Source organism: Echinops telfairi, unplaced genomic scaffold, assembly GCF_000313985.2.
Source record: "Echinops telfairi isolate 266 unplaced genomic scaffold, ASM31398v2 ScPeMD7_27;HRSCAF=92, whole genome shotgun sequence".
NCBI lineage: Eukaryota > Metazoa > Chordata > Mammalia > Afrosoricida > Tenrecidae > Echinops > Echinops telfairi.
Genome location: NW_022103924.1, coordinates 4520314 through 4530107, shown reverse-complemented (window position 1 = coordinate 4530107; position 9794 = coordinate 4520314). Strand labels below are relative to the sequence as shown.

Here is a 9794-nt window from a genome sequence, read left to right as displayed (position 1 = left end):
AGACCAGCCTGTGTGATCAGGAAGTGTCAACAGGATCAGGTATCAGGCATCAGAAAACCCAAAATAAACAAATATATGGATGCAAATGACAGGTTGGAGCGGAGACCCAAAGCCCATCTGTAGACAATTGGACATCCCCTCATAGAAGATCACAAGGAAGAATTGAGTCAGCCAGGGTGCAGCAGAGCACCAACAGAACAGGCAACATTCCTCTAGTTCTTTAATGCTTCCTTCCCCCACTATCATGACCCCAGTTCTGCCTTAAAAATCTGGTTAGACTTGGACATGTACACAGGTACAGATAAGAGCTCTGGACACATGGAATCCAGGATAGGTAAACCCCTCAGGAACAGTAATGAGAGTGGTGATACCAGGAGGGTAGGGGAAGGTGTGTGGAGAAGGGGGAGAAACGGGGAACCGGCTATAATGATTGATGTGTAACACCTCCCTCCCTCTCCCCCAGGGGGACAAACAACAGAGACATGGGCAAATGGAGATAGCGGACAGTGTAAAATATGAAGATAATAATAATTTATCAGGGGTCCATGAGGGTGGGAGGGGAAAAAAGGAGCTGATACCAAGAGCTCAAGCAGAAAAAAAAAAATGTTTTGAAAATCATGATGGCAACATATGTACAAATGGGTTTGATACAATTGATATGTGGATTGTTATAAGAGCTGTAAGAGCCCCCAATAAAATCATTTATTAATTAAAAAGAAGAAGAAGAGATGGGTTGGCCTGTCAGTCAGATAGCAGCCTGATGGTGCCTCCTTGTGGGCGTGACCTCCTCAAAAGGAGGGTCCTGTGAACCGCCCTCTCTGTCTGCCTTCACCTTCCTGCTATGGGGTTACTAGGAGAGCTGCCAGAACCACCACCATTGGATCCACAGAACTTTGCGGTGATGTTCCTGCATTCTGCGTCATTGCATGTAGCTTCATGAGTCAAACAAGGGGCTTATGGACTAGTTTTGGACAAAAGGGCTCCAGTTAGACTAGGCTGGGATGTTTTCTTGATAAATAACAACCCCTTGATAAAGCTCTTTCTTACTCATATATAAGCATCACTGGATTTGTTTCTCTAGTCAAGCTGGCCTAACACAGACGCGGACCACAGTGTATCTTTCATTAGAGGTCCCATGTCAACCTCGAAGCAAAGGAACTGAGCTCAACCTGTTGCTGGTTTGTCATTGAAGAGGCTGGGGATAAAGCAGAGCCACTCGGGGGTAGCTCAGGGGTAGCCTGGAGGTGGAGGTGGAGCTTTAATGAACATTTCTGGACCCCAAAGAGGAAACGTTTTTAAAGGGAAGGGAACTAACGTTTAAGCAACTATGTGTATCATCCTTGGTGCTGAGTGTTTTATATTTTATCTAATTTAATGAAGCTGCCTCCAAACATCTAACACTTGAGGACATTTTCCCCATCCCTAGAAGTGACCTCAAGTTGCTTTACTTTCCACAAGTTATCATTTCCATTTACTAAGCAGTCTTATGTGCCAGGCATTGAGCTGAGCCCTTTTGACACACTGTCTCTTTTAATCATCAGCGTTCGAACATGCTGGTCTCCATATCTGTTGCTGCCTAATAACGCCAGCAGCACTGAGTGAGGATAATTGTTTATCTTGATCACAAATCTACAATTTTGGCAGGGCTCCTCCATTTATCTCTGCTCCATTTCATATCAGCTGGGCGCCTCACCTGGGCCCAGAGCCCACTGTCCTTCTGGTTTCAGAGGCTGTCGGTCTTCAGGAAATGAAACTGCGCTCACAGAATTGCTTCCAGTTCCAGGATGGCGCTATTCCCTCATGTGGCTTGCTGCCAGCTGACGTTCAGCCAGGAAAGCCGGCTCCTCCCCCAGGAGCCACTGCACAGTGCTGCCTGGGCTTCCCCACAGCATGGCAGCTGGTTTCCAGGAACAGGAATGGGCTGCTGCCAGACTCTAAGGACTGGGCCTGGCCTGGCATCATTTCTGTCCCTTTGTGTTGGTCAGGACACGGCTTGCTCAGATTCAAAGTAAAGAGAAAGAGCTCCCCACTCTCCACTGTCGGATTGTCAGACAATTTACAGCCATCTCGGTTCTTCGACTTCTTTATCTGTCATTTTTAATTGGGTGAAGGTTTACGGAACAGATCTGTTTGCCATTCAACCATTCACGCACATTTCAGTTTCATCCCATTGATTTCAATCCTCCCCAGATACCTGCATTCTCCCCACTGCCTCCCTGTTTCTCCATTTCCTTTCGTCCTTCTTTCCTTTCCCGTTCTGCCTTCGGAGCTGTGCTGTTGAGGTTGTCGTCAGGCGCCATCAGGCTGGCTCTGACTCATAGCGGCCCTGTGGGCAACCCAACCAAACCCTGCACGGCCCGGCGCCGGCCGCACGATTGTCGTCTTCAAGCCCACGCTTGCCCAGCTTCTCTCTGGATAGCGCTGCCCTTGTGCTCTCGTTGGTTCTCCCTCCCTGGTACAGGCCTGTCTGCCCTCTGAGTGACAGCTCATCAAGGTGCGAGTTCAGGTCCAGGACTAAAGGATGACCGAGGGCCCTAGTCTAGTGTCCCACCAGTCTGTTAACCAGGAAATCTGGCCTTTTTGGGTGATTTGTGCTGCCATTTTCTTCCGTTCTTTCCAAACCAAACACACTGCTGCCTTGTCAATTCCATCTCCTCGCAGCCCTCTCGAGCGGCGGTTCTCAACCTTCCCCATGCCACGACCCTTTCACACAGGTCCTCATGTGGTGGTGAGCCCCCGACCATAACATTATTTTTATTGCTACTTCATCACTGTCATTTTGCTACTGTTATGAATTGGGTGACCCCTGTGAAAAATTTGTTGGACCCCCAAAGGGGGTTGAGAACCACTGCTATACAGGGTTTTCCAAGGTTGTAAGTCTTTAAAGAAGCCGAATGTCTCCTCTCTCTCCCAGGAGCAGCTGATGGGTTTGAACCAGCCTTCAGTTCATAGTCTAACGTCAGGGCTCCTCTCCGTTTTATCCAGTATCTTCCAGTGGGATTCCTTTGATAGCAGTCGGTTGTGTTCTGTGGCCGATGTTGTTCTAGAACCCAACCCCAAATAAACCCACTGCTTTCTAGCCAATCTGGCCTCCTAGTGACCCTGTAGAGGGAGAGTGAGGCTGTAAGTCATTATGGAAGCAGACAGCCTCATTTTTCTACCGAGGAGCTACTGGTGGGTTTGAACTGTTAGCAGCCCAGCACTTAACCTGTAGCACTACCAGGGGCTCCTTACTTTAGAGCAGCAGTAGGCAAACATGTAGGTCAAAGCCTACTTCCTGCTTATGTGTGTTGTTCTTTAATGCTGCTGCATCTGTTGCAACTCATAGAGACCCGGTGTGACAGAGTAGAGCTGTCCCATGGGATTTTCTAGACTGCAATCTTTACAGAAACGGATCACTAGGTCTTTCTCCTGCAGAGCTGCTGAGTGGGTTCAAAACAGCCTTTCTACTGGCAGCCAAGCCCTTAATCTTCACATCACCAGGGCCCCGAGTTTATGCATGAAACCAAAGCCCGAGCCCACGGCCCCTCAGTCAATTCTGACTCAGAACTGCTGTCTATGGTTTCCGAGATGATAAATCTGTACAAGGGGCAGACAGCCTCATCTTTCTCTCTTGGGGCAGCTGGTGAGTTCCAACTGCTGATCTTGTGATTTGTAGCCCAGCACATACCCCACTGTGCTCCCAGGGTGCCTTGTTTATGTATAATCCTCAAGGCAACAAAAAAGGCTTTTATGAGGTGGGGGAAAGCAAAGAAGCATATAAGTGATGCAGTTAGGTAACTGCAGAACAAGACTGTCTGGTCTGCCAAAGCCCTTTACACACACAGTGTGCTGGCCTCTGCTTCGGGATGTGTACACAATCAGGACGTGTGTTCATCCTGAGCAAAAGTGGATTTAAGGTCTGCGTGGGCGCCCTGGAACAGAAAGAGCCGTTCTCTGCTCAAGGCTATGCAGACAGAAGACTGTCCCCAGGGTAGCAGAGTTCAGTGGCACACTGCTGTTTAAAAACCGGCTCCTACTCAAGGGTCTGAAGCCCTGCTCCCGCTGAGTCATTTCTGACTCATAGTGGCCCGCTTTGTACTGTACTAGACCTGCTTAGTAGGCTTTCCTTGACTGACTGCGCAGAAGCAGCGTGCCAGGTCTTGTTTCTGCAGTCCTGCTGAGTGGGTTCAAGTCACGACCTTTGTTTTAGGTTAGCAGCCTGCTTGTGTGTCCTGGGGCCCTTTGTAAGGCGGGAGAATAAATAGGTGATCAGAAGGTGCTTTCCACTCTACTAGTGGATGTTTTAATTTTTCCAAAGGATAATATATTTTTTGTATTTCTGGGGCAATACATTTAAGAAACTGAACTCAAGAATAGAAAGGGAAGCTGCCATCTCCTCTCAGTAAACTCAGCCCTACCACATTGGCAGGAGGCTTCCACATGGGGATGGGTGCCTGCATGTGGTTCCTCTTAGCTCTTGGCTGAGCCATGGCATTGAACTTCCCTGAGTGCAGGGGTGGGAAACTTTTTTTCTCCCAAGAGCCATTTGGATATGTATAACATCATTCAAGGGCTGTGCTGGTCAAACATTTAATTAACTCACCCCTACGTGAGGGCTGGGACTGCTTGTCTTTGGTAAGATGTTTGATGTTAGCTGGTACTGATGATTTTGCAGGTCTTATAGGGCACTTTGAAACTACCAGCTGCTCTGTGGGAGAAAAAGGCAGCTTTCTACTCCTGTTAAGAGCTGCAGTCTTAAAAAAAAAAAAAGAGCTGCAGTCTTGTAAACCCTGTCCTACAGGGCCCCTCATCCGAAATGACTTGAGGTGGTGAGTTTGAGTTTTGAGCATAGGGCCAGAGAGCTGGACTTTCCCACCCCTGCCTGAGAGAAGCCTTCTCTCTAATCACCTCTGCTACCTTCTTCCTGGCCTCTGGGACCCCTAGAATTAATGCAAGAACCTGCTTCCTCCCATAATTTCCTGCTGCAGCATTGGGGCTGGACAGAAACATTTAAAAACAGACTTTACTCAGCACTTGGGTGGGCAACAGGATAGTAGAGGCACGGTGCCTGGATGGTCTTTCATTTAAATGCATTCTTCCCAATTGGGATGCGGTTAGCAGTAGATCCTCCCTGCCCAGGACCTGGTCTGCCCATTGCCCATGGCTACTCTCAGGCACCTTTACCCACAGCTATAGCCTCCACGTCCGGTCCAACGCGTGGTAGAACTCTACTCTGAAGGGTTTTTGTTTGGTTGGGTGGGTGGTTGGCTGGTTCTCCAGTTTTATTCAAGGACACATGCAAAATGCTCCACCCAGAGCACTGAGGTGTGATCCTCCTCTTCTTCCTGTAATCTCTCTATGTTGTTGGCAACCAAGCACGTAGATTATTCTTCTTCAGAGATTTTTGATGAGAAATTTCAAAAACCTTTTGGAAACAGGCACCTTGGAGATCCTGCGATCTTGTTCTTGCTTTTTTTCAATGGTTACAACCCCTCCACAAAGATGAGCAGCTTCCCCACCTTGATTCTTTCTTGAAGAAACTGCCCCTGAACTTGGCAGCACTCAGGATTCCATCCTCTCTCTATGGGGTGGGTGCAGTCGAGGGTGAACTTTAGAAGCTGCTTCTTTCTTCTCCTTCTTTTTCTTCTTTCTTCTTCTTCCACCACCGACTTCTTCATGGGTGCCGTGGAGGCAGTGAACTAGGCAGACGCCCCTCTACAGGAACTTTCATAAGTAGAGTGCTAGGGTTTTCCTTTCTGGGCACCTTTGGGTGGAATCCAATCTCCAACCTTCAGTTAACCACTGAATGTACTGTGAAAAACCTAAATGCTTACAGGGACATCAAAATTAGTGTCACATAGAATAGGTATTGTGCATAGATACCAGGTGAACCTGCCAACTTAACCCATTACCCACCTGTCTGGGGAAAGTTCTCTGAAGAGTGGACAGTGCAAACAAGATGTATGGGCCATTGCTGTGTTCATTCTCAAGAGATAACATCAAAGCACAGGGCAGGTGAAGGAGATCGTTGCCAAAAACATGCTCTGTATCCTGAAACCGCTTGCCCTCAGAAGCCAGAGTGCCTCCTTTTCCAAGTACTAGGTAATTTGGAAAAGAGCCTCGTGCCTAAGGCACCATTCTCTACTGTGCTGCTTAAGAGGCCATTGTTTTGAGAGTGACTCCAGGGGACCTGTCCCTCAGATTCAAAGGATACCTAAGGGCACATGGCCTGGGTGGGGCACCCCAGTCCATGAACCAGAAATCTGGATTCCAGGAGAATCAGAATGATTTCTGTCAGTTCATTTTGTGCCTCACCTTGGGATTTCTCAAGCACATCCAGTCTTCTCTATACCAATACCCAAGAGAAGAATTAGAGAGCGCCATTCTCCCTCTCAAGGAACTTGCCTATGTTGTGTGTAAGAACCAACCTCTTAGATTTTTCATGTGAAACAAAGCAACAACAATGGCCACCTGTTTCAGGAAAACCCCTTAACCTCTGTAGCCACCGGGGATGTGACCTCCTCCTGTCTGTAACATAGCAGTCACGTCAGAGCTCCACAGCAGAAGCCCAGCAGCCGGACAGGTACACACAGAGGGGAGCTTTCAGACAGGACCTTCTGACTCCAGGGCTGTGGCTAAGAGGCCGTAGGCGATGCAGGGAGAACAGATAAGGAGTGGCCATGTCTTGGCACTTGCCGTGTGCCAGACAGGAGCCTGGGTGGCGAAGTGGTAACTTATTGGGCTGCTAACTGCAAGGTCAGGAATTGAACAGGAGTTGGATACCACCAGCCACTCCAAGGGAGACAGATGAGTTGAGTGCCGACACTCACATCCCAAATCATGGTATTATCTCCAGGAATAATGATAATAAGCAACAGGCAAATGCACACAATTTATAGAAGCAGAAAAACAGAAACTGAGGCTCAGAAATCAGCTGAACCTATCAGTGGTCACAAAGCACAGTCCATATTCGAGCCCAGAATACCCCCCACAGTGCTTTGGAGTCCCCACACAGTATTCCTCCCTTAGGGGTCTTACCCCGGAAACTTCTCAGTGGCGAGTGCTGTTTGCCCACCCCCCTGCTTCTGCCGTGGCGTTGTCAGTACCAACCCTTCTTTTCTGTGAGACTCCTCAGGACTCCTTTCGTGACTTGATTTCAGGCAGAGACAGAAAATGTATTTTCACATAGAGCTTTCACATTGGGTTCAAAGGCGGCAGAGGCTAATTCGGAGCGGGTGTCCGGGTTCGGCAATCCTTTGCTGTTAGTGAGTTGATTTGTGTGTGGGAGCACAGAATGTCCTGGAGCAAGGAGTGGTGCTCTCAGCCCTCAGAATCTCTCCAGAGCTCCCCTCTGAAGCCCAGAAGGACAGAAGCACCTTGCGTGCACCTTCTCTTCCCTTCCATCTTCCCAGCAGCAAGGAATTGGCATGACAGTGTGAGAGGTGAGGCTGTGAAAAGCCCGATGGCCTCCCAGAGCGCAGTGGTTCGCAGCCTTCCTAATGCCACGACCCTTTAATACAGTTCCTCTTGTTGTGGTGGCACCCCAACCATAAAATTATTTTCGTTGCTACCTCATAACTGTCAGTTTGCTACTGTTATGACTCGGGTGACCCTTGTGAAAGGGTCATTCAACCCCCAAAGGAGTCACGACCCACAGGTTGAGAACCGCTGCCTTAGATGAACAATAAGGCCCAGTCAGCACAGCGATGACAATGGAGCACAGAGTTTTACAGTTTGGTTTCATTTTTATGGTCCTTGGCTTCAGTAAAGATTAAGCCCTGTGTTGTAGTCCCAAAGCACACAGCTGCTAACTGAAAGCAATTTGAGCTATCTGTTCTGGAAAGGAGCCCTCCCCGGTGGTGTAGTGCTTACTAGTTGGCCTGTGCTCCCCATGGTTGGCAGTTTGAAACCACCAGCAGCGTCTCAGGAGAAAGCTGAGGCTTTCTACTGCTGTAAAGAGTTAGTCTTGGAAACCCACAGGGACAACACTACCCTGGCCTATCGGGTCTCTGCGAATTAGGTGGACTCTGCTGCAATAGATGTGGCAGACTGCTTCCTGAAAGACTGGCGATCTTGGAAACCTTATGGGTAGTTCCACTGTTCTGTCATGTTGCTATGAATCAGAATTGGTATTTGTTTGTTTTTAAGAGGCAAAGCGGTGGCAGCTGGGTCCTTCACCTTGCGTCTTCACTTCGTGTGTCCTGGAATAGAATGGCTACGGCCCTCAAGTCCGTTCCGACTCCTAGTGGCTGTAAGACAGAGTGGAGTTGCCCTTGGGTAAATCGTTATGGGAGTAGAAAGCCACATTTTTCTTCCAAGGAGCAAGCTGGTGGTTGCAAACTGTTGACCTTACGGTTTGCGGCCCAACAGAATCCAGCACACCATGAGGGCTCCTTCTAGAACAACCCATGGAACAGTCAACCAACAACTTTGGACTTGACTCTGACTCCATGAGACCCTGTGGCTCAAAGGAGAATGGTGCTCCATGGGGTTTCAATGGCTGATATTATGGGAAGTAGACCACCAGTCCTTTCTTTGGTACTGGAGCTTAGGTTCTGACAACTCGTGATTTTCAATTGGCAATGACAGGCCAAAATCCATTTGCAGTCCCATCCCCACCCCCCAGAGATTGAGCCTTCATTGAATGCTTTATGATCATGAACTAAGGATGTAGATAACCTTGCCCTCAGGCAGAATGCCTTGGCCAGCCCTGCTTTACCAATATAAACTGGACCGTGAGGTCCAATCAAACATAGACATCGGGGCGAAGATGGCGGAGGGTGGCGGAGCGGACGCCCGGGAGCAGGAGGGACGGCCCTCCGTGCCGCAGCCCCCAAGCGCGCGAGACCTGCAGTAAGAATCTGATCAACTTGAAAAGAAACTTGGAAACAACCAAAGTCATGATGTATCAACAACTGAATTGGCCTTAGCAGGTTTATATGAAGATGAAATCAAAGGCAAATCATCCAAGAATGATAGACCTAAAGCTCCAGTCTTTAGAAGCCCATGAACACCTCCTCAAATGTTCTATCCAAATGAACACGAATACAGTGGATTACATATAGTTCTACCCTCAACTGGGAAAATTGTGAGTGAACTTTTTAAAGAGGCAAAGGAACACGGAGCAGTCCCTCTGAAAGAAGCCATGCGAGTTTTAGGTGATGAAAAATCTAAGTCTTTTGCAGGTGGAGGATACAGATTGGGTGATTCCTTTTGTAAGCAGTCTGAATATATCGATGGAGAAAGTCAGCTGCAAGATAGAAATTCCCCTGGAGCTTCAGCGACTGGCTCATGGCAGCCAAGTAAGTTTGGATATGGAGGATCACCAAGATCAAGAATACATAAAACCAAGATTGAGGTTCAAAGCTTTTAGTGGAGAAGGTCAAAAACTTGGAAGCCTTACACCAGAAATAATTAGTACACCTTCCTCGCCTGGAAGAGGAGGATAAGTCAATATTAAATGCAGTCGTTCTCACTGATGATTCCATGCCAACCACAAAAATCCAAGTCAGGCTAGCAGATGGGAGTCGTTTGATACAAAGATTCAATAATACCCACAGGATCCTGGATGTCCGAGACTTTATTATACAGTCCCGACCTGGATTTGCAACTCTTGATTTTATTCTTGTGACATCTTTTCCAAACAAAGAGCTAACAGATGAAAGCCTGACCCTCCAAGAAGCAAATGTTCTTAACACTGTGATTCTCCAGCAACTAAAATAATTTTGTTTCTGTCCATGCAGCAGAATGTAAGGAAGAATAATGTGCCATATTAGTAAGAAACATTCCCAGCATAAAAAGAACTGAATTAT

General features: G+C 48.0%; 1 protein-coding gene and 1 pseudogene across 1 annotated transcript in view; both read left to right on the top strand.

The window, feature by feature from the left end:
• Nucleotides 1–9794, top strand: part of DAPK1 (death associated protein kinase 1) — a 232822-nt gene that overhangs the window by 132739 nt on the left and 90289 nt on the right. The window lies entirely within an intron of this gene.
• LOC115869467 lies at nucleotides 8753–9785 on the top strand (annotated as a pseudogene).